Raw genomic sequence first — 7,369 nt, forward strand, 5'->3', positions numbered from 1 at the left:
TATTTTTAAATGTAATCGATTTCTAGAGAGCGGAAGTTGACCAGCTTATTAGAATGGAGCGGTATTCTTAATATTTTACTTTTTAAATACTTCTGTCTTCTGCAGGATGAAAATTCCATAATCCACTGTAAAGCAAGCGGGGCGTTGTACACCAGTCCACAACTTCAGTCTCTGGCTACACTCGTGAAACACTGGGTGTAATTGACTTGGGTACTGTCATAAAATAACGCACACCTTGTGCAGAAAATTCTACCTTTCTAATTTAAATCAGCCTGCTCACTGGTATTAAATATGGCCAGAAAGCATGCTACAAATGCTACAGTATTCTATTTTACATCAATCCCATATACTCTTCTCTCCCAGAGTCACGCCATGCGGTGGGCCTACTGATGAAGGATTCTTAGAGACATATATACATTGGGACTCTTTATATTTACTTCTGTGTTTTTCTTTTAAGGTGTGACATTGCCATGGCCTCTCACAGCTCCAGGCAGCTCTCCCCGAGTCAGCTAGACCCAGCAGTATATGCTTACAAGCCATTTCAGGGCATCAGGTCTACTTTAGTCAAAATCTGCCTCAGGCTCCCTCGTGAATAAGGTACACGGGGAGTCTGCCCATTATTCTGAGGCATTATCCCACTACAGCACTCATCTATCTGGGCAGGGATCCCCCATATGTACACCTTCCAGGATCCCAGATCTCTCTCTACTTTCTGTGGATGTGAACTTAAAAAACAAATCTAAGTGTTGCACAATGTATCATTTTACATTCTTTTTTAAGGGCCCTAATGTCAGAAAGAAAGGGAGCAGGATGTGTACACAGTATTCACAGATAAGCAATGGGCTGCGATGTGTGGGCTAACGAGAAAAAATGTCCTATAATTCAAAGTTTCGATTGATTCATTTCATGATATTGAACAGACTACACTACACCCCAGCAAGGATCCGTCAGCAAGGTGCCCCAGATGTGCCAGCGAGGAAGCCAATGTGCTGCACATGTTATATACCTGCCCACGGCTGCAGTCTTTTTGGGAAGGTGTGTGTGCCACCTTGATGGGTGTGTCAGGACACTCAAAGCCGTTTCCTGATCTGGTCATGCTGTTGGGCATCACAGAGTCAATGGTTGAGAAGAACCAAAGGTTTTTGAATCAGGGACTACTTTTAGCCAAGAGACGGATTTTGTTTTGCTGGAAACAGCATGGTGCCCCGACAGTAAAGGACTGGCTGAGCGATCTTTCATGGGCAAATGACATGGAGAAGTAATGTGGGACGTTGGTACATTGAAAGAGCAGACATAAAGATATTTTGTAGGACATTCAACGCTATCTTAATGAAAATGAGGAGACTGTGTGTGGGACATCTCCGGATGCTGCGATTGTCTCTAACCAGTAGAGATACCTGTATAACATGTGTTGTGATATTGTTGCTAATGGGATCTCTGTACTGCATTTGTTTATATGTTGTCACCAAGCTAACTAAAATAAAGTTTAAAAAAAAGAATTAGACCAAGACAGCATGCAAATGACATTTTAGTTATTAGGGTTACATTGGTATTTAAAAGAGTCAATATGGAGAGGATATCTAACTTCATTGAAATCTAAATAATAGGACCCCCCCCATGTTTCATCCCCTTGAAGTTCTTTTAGCAATTGAATAAACACATATAAAACCATCCATCAGTGGAGCAGATTCACCCCATGTCTCTTGCAGGAGGACAACATACAGAGTTCTTCCAAACATTAGGAAGTCCTGATCCTCCATTTTTGAAGAGAGTCCCGCTACACTCCAGCTACCAACGCAAACAGCTGCTTGACTCTCTAGATAAAAATCATCGGTTCCCTGATTCCTATGATGGTATGGAAGTCAGTCAAAGTTATCCATGTTACTTAGCCAATGAACATGGATCCCTATCTGAACATGGGACCGCTATGTGGGAGCTACGAGGTCATTGTACAGAACATAAAGGAACCTTGTGTGCTCTGAGGCCTGCGGGCAGGAAGCGCATTATAAAAATAAAAAAAAGCTAAAGGAGACCCCCTTTGCGCTGGACTTTCCTTTTTCCCTGTAGGCTTCGAGCCTGCTTTAGTGCCTATTATCAGGCTCTTCGTGCTCGGCCTTGTCGCCAAAGAGGAAGCAGGTCCAAATGGGACCTTCCACTTGCCCATTGATCCTTGATGCGTTACTGCCAGTTACAGATCACCCACCCCACTTCTTATGCCGTGCTTCTCCACCAACGCCAAAACACGGGGCGAAGGGAGATTAAAGGAATATCAAGGAAAAAATTAAGGAATATGCGGTATGTGGTTTGGAAGGGCCGGGAGTAGGCAGGGCAATAGGATTAAGAAGGGGCAGCGTAGGGGGTGAAAGTACTTTCCTTACCAATTCATGCCTTCAAGCCTTTCCCAGTGTCTGGCTTAAATATAACCAGCCCTTTCCTTCAAGCTTGTGCAACATAACAGGCACACTGTTGCTCCTTTCACCCCTGTCTCCTCGACCTCACCTCCTCAACCCCACCACTCCAGGCTGTAAAATTGCACACTAAGCCCTGCTCCTAGCTCTCACCCCTCTCCATGGGCACCTCTGAGGTACCAGAGACATCGGCAGGATGGGGGGGGCACACGTGGGCGGATGGCAAACAATGTAACGGAGTGGATACCTTGGTCCTAGAGGAAAGGACCCAGTAATGGCTGTTGTGTGTGAAGCCTCACTGTGCGAGAAAGGCAGCCGCTTCTGACACAAACCTCCAAAAACAAGTGACTCTTTTTGCTATGCTAAAAAATCTGCTTTATATATATAGAATATCAGCGCCTTAATTTGGGTTAGATCTCCCCCTAGGTAAATGCGGCACTGAAGCATACAGACAGGAGGCAAGTTTTAATTTGATGCCAACATCTTACAGAGATGTTATGTTATTTTGCATTTATATAGCGCCTTATATACCATTGGTATGATCTGAAGGCGCTGGTAGGTTGAACGCCCTTGGGAACCGAAGTTCAGATCAGTAGAGAGAGTAGAGAGAGTCAAAAGATAACCATAGGATGCCATTATTTTCATGCCTACAGCACCTGGTATTCCCAGGCGGTCTCCCATCCATGTACTAACCAGGCCCAACACTGCTTAGCTTCCAAGATCAGACGAGATTGGGTGCATTCAGTGTGGTGTGGCCTTAGATTGTGGTTTGCATCTAAGGGCAACAAGGTAGACCCAGGGGTGGGCTCCCGATTTGCGTTGATGTTACACTTGGCGGGAAGTTGGAGGCTGTGGTTTCTGGATCACCAGATCTACAGCTGTTAAAAGATCTGGATGGCTAAAGATGATGTGGTTCTTCTAGTTAACTTGTATAACAGGCCCCCGCAGGGATCGATGATTTTGGCCGCCTCCAGAAACTGGTTGAAGACGTAAGCCCATCCGTACAATGCTCTTATTGCACTGCAGTTGTGGGTGATTTTAACTTACAGCTAGAACCCTACAACAATCTCATAGAGCTCTGGGATGACCAAGATGAGGCCTGGGATATTCCACCTCTTGTTGCTGCCTCTTCCCGACGTGCGATCCGCCTTGCGTTAGAGAGGGTATGTATTTTGTTCAAATTAAACCTAAGGGTCTGTAACAGCCATTTTGAAAACGACCAGCCTGCACAAAAAACATTTAATGGGGTAAATGGGAGCTCCCTGATTGATTATATATTGATCACAGTATATGATTGGGCTAGAATTGGTGATTTTGCAATCCATAACAGAACAGAGAGCGACCACTATCCTCTAGTAGCAGAAATCCTGGCACACAGTAGGGGGGAGGGAGTTACAGTGTACCATTCGGATCAGCCGATGGTATTAACCGGCCGTGCTCGAAAGGGGTTAGATGGGCTAATCTGCTGAAGAAGGGCTTAAAACCGCCCATCTATTGCTCTATTCTGAATAATATCCCAGCAATGTGTGACACACAACTTAGCGTTGACATAATCTTGTGTGAATTTGAGCAACTAAAAAGCAACATACCTCCCCTTGTGGCTTTTCCCGTGGATGCAGCAAAGAAACATTCCCTACCTAGGGTTGGTTGGTACGATGAGGCTTGTCACAGAGTGGAAAGGGAGATGGTATCCTGTGTAAAAAGCCCAGAGGGGGTTGATAAATCTCACTTGCAAGCCCTAAGATTAAATTCAAAGAGCTAACTGGAAGGAAGAAGAGAGAGTTTGTGACTGAACAATGGGGTAGTCTACATGGAGCGCTGCAATCAAGGGATACTTGCTCCTTTTGGAAGCTGGTTACTGCCAAGGAACTGAATGGGGATGGAGACTTGATATGTAACATTGGAGAGCGCGAATGGCGATCCCACTTCTCGAACCTTTATCAAGCTGCAACCCAACCTGCTCCTAACTCAGTAATATTTAGACCACTATCACCCGCTACCTTTTCATTTTCTGTTGGTGAGGTGGCAGTCGCTCTTAATACTTTAAAAAAACATAAGGTGACAGGCCCAGACGTGATCCCAACAGATCTCTTTAAGGATGAGGTAGAGATACGGCCCCAGTGTTATGTAGGCTCTTTAATTCCATGCTGCGTAGTGGCGAGATAATAACTTCTTGGCGCAGGGCGATAATTGTCCCCATCAATAAAAAGGGCGGGAAAGATTGCCCAGAAAACTACCACCCCATTTCTCTCCTGGATGGTGTTGGTAAGCTCTTCGGGAAACGTATTCTCACACATTATCAGGAGTGGGCTGACCGTGACAATGTGGTTAACTACCTCTGGGTTTAGGCCAAATAGGGGTACAATAGAACATTGCTTTTTGTTCCTTTTGATCATTGCTAAGTATACCATCTTGAAGAAAATGTACCTCCGTGTGGTCTTTTTGGATCTAAAAACGGCCTTCGATACTGTGCCAAGAGATCTATTGTGGAATAATCTGTTGAGGCATAGTGCTCTGCCAGGCCTGGTGGCAATTACACGTTCACTGTACTCTGCTAACAAAGCTACCGTTAAGTATGGGCCGGGGGGGGAACAGACTGAGGACTTTGAGGTGAATGTTGGAGTAAGGCAGGTCTGCACCCTGGCACGCATATTATTTAATATCCATATAGAAGAATTTTTTTATTTTCTTTTTTTTTATTGATTTCTACTCAGTTTAGCCTGAGTTTTATCAAGGTTTCAACCCGCTTTTACAAAACTTCTCTTTTCACTTAAAATCCAGACCGCTGTTGAATCTCTCTGGCTTATCATAAAAAGGTGCCGAAGATTGCCCCTTCATCCTGCTTACTTTGATGGCTCACAGTTTGTCTGGGCCGTACTTGGCATTTGTGGCTGGTTTATCTGTTGGAACACCAGTTCTATTAGTTTAACCATCGCCACCGTCCATCTAGTCGTTTCACCAGAGATCAATCTGTTCCACAGGTCGTCTGGTTGTATCATCCATGGATTTGTTATCAGCGGTAGGAGGTATGTGCTTCTGTTTTGGTTTAGTTTGCGGACAGTCCATTACCAGATGTTTCAGGGTTTCTACCACTGGTTCCTTTTTACATAGGCGACATCTCTGGTCGCTCGCGGATCCTCGAATAGATGTAACCTCTCGAGTTAGCAGTAGGTTTAATCTAGCTTTCATGAACAGATTTCTCAATCTTTTGTCTGGGAATTTTGCACAGTAGTTTTGCGTTTTTTTCAGCTTATTGAAAGTCGGCGGCAGATGCGTTAGAAGTTTATTCCCCACCGCTTTCTCAATTGTCAGGATCCAATCCAAATCCTCCATTTTTCGTTTGATGCGATCAAGATTTTCCTTTCGCTCTTTTTTTGGGCAGGCTATTTGAGATAGGTCATCTTTTCTGGTTATTACCCATTTTTTTTAGGGTTTGGCATTTTCTTATATCAATTTCTTCCTTAATGATGTTATACGTGTGTAGTGTGTCAGCCATGATTATTTTCCTGTATAGTCTCATAGCACTTTGGTCGACCATAGACGCTAGTGACACTAAGCCCAGTTCTCGCCTGATGGCCGGCATGGAGGTCGGCTTTGGGAGGCCTAACACTGCCTTCCAAACGTGTCCCTCCAATTTGTTCCAGAGCGGACGTGTGATGTATAGAGAGGCTTCCATTCCATATACCAGAGATGGGACTATTTTTGTCTTGTAAAAGTAAAAGTTTATCGCCGGAATTAGTGAAAACTTCCCAAACTTGTTATCTACTGCTCTTGTTTGAGAAGTTAGGTGTTTGGCTTTCTCCCACAGTAGATCTTGCATTGACTTGTCAGATCCTGAGCTGTCAATCTGAACTCCAAGATATTTGATGTTCTTTAGATTTCAATTTTGGTGCTCTCAAGAAACCAGTTCTGTTGTTTCTTTGGTTTAGTTGTTACTTTCTCGATTGCCAGAATTTTGGTTTTAGTTTTGTTTATCTCAAGCTGGTTCTCCTCGATATATTTCTCCAGGTTTGATAGTTTTCGTTGCAACCCAACTTTTGTCTGGTCTATCAGAATAACGTCATTGGCATACAAGAGTCTTGGTATCTCTGTTTTTCCAATTTTTGGAGGGAAGGCCCTTATTTTTCTTTCTGAGTGCTGGTAATCTCCTAGGAATGCAATGAATAAGGCCGGGGCCAAGGGACATCCCTGCTTGACTCCTCTATTCACCGTGATCTCCTCTGATAGGGTGCCTTGATGGTTTAGCTTGACTCTGATTTTCGTCTGAGAGTGTCAGGTTTTTATCGGTTCGAGCACCTTTTTTGGACAGTTCCAGCTATGTAGTTTCGACCACAATTTGTTCCGGTCGATCCTGTCAAAAGCTTTCGAAAGGTCCACGAAAGCCAGATACACCTTTGGAACTCCTTCCTTTACTTTAGCTTTCAGGATGTTTATTAACATGATGTTGATAGCTGTACTGCCATTTTTTTGAAAGCCCGTTTGGAGATTGTCTTTTGAAGGCCCATTTTTTTCCCAGGTTCTAAAATGGTCAAGCAGTTGGGTTGCGTACATTTTTCCTATTATGTCCTGTAAGGCTATCAGCCTATAGTTTTCGGGTTCTTTTCGGCATCCTTTTTTGTAGACTGGGACTATGACTGCTTTCTGTCATGTTTGCAGGATCAGTTTTTTCTTGCCACATTCTGCAAAGATCATGCTGATCACTTCCGACCATTCTTTTGGAAACCGTTTAAGATCCACGTTCGTCAATCCATCCGGACCCGGGGCTCTGGATGTTTTCAACTTCCCGATTGTCGTTTCAATGTCAGCAGGTTTTGATACGTCCACCCAAGTTGTGTTTGATGCTTGCTTCGTCCCGGCCATGTCAGAGTTCGGGCCATCGAATTCTGTCGATAGATAGTTTATCCACCGGGCTTCTTAGACGGCGTTGCACTGCGTTGTACTATTCATAGTTTTCATTAGTG

At 44.1% G+C, this 7,369-nt stretch overlaps 1 non-coding gene across 1 annotated transcript; it reads right to left on the minus strand.

Annotated features, from left to right (window-relative positions):
- Positions 1-3,052: 3,052 nt before the first annotated feature.
- LOC138454671 (5S ribosomal RNA) lies at positions 3,053-3,171 on the minus strand. Its single transcript, XR_011261339.1, has one exon. It is a non-coding gene; the product is annotated as a 5S ribosomal RNA (ribosomal RNA).
- Positions 3,172-7,369: the final 4,198 nt, after the last annotated feature.

This window comes from Ambystoma mexicanum, chromosome 4p, assembly GCF_040938575.1.
Source record: "Ambystoma mexicanum isolate Mex_15411 chromosome 4p, UKY_AmexF1_1, whole genome shotgun sequence".
NCBI classification, from domain to species: Eukaryota; Metazoa; Chordata; class Amphibia; order Caudata; family Ambystomatidae; genus Ambystoma; species Ambystoma mexicanum.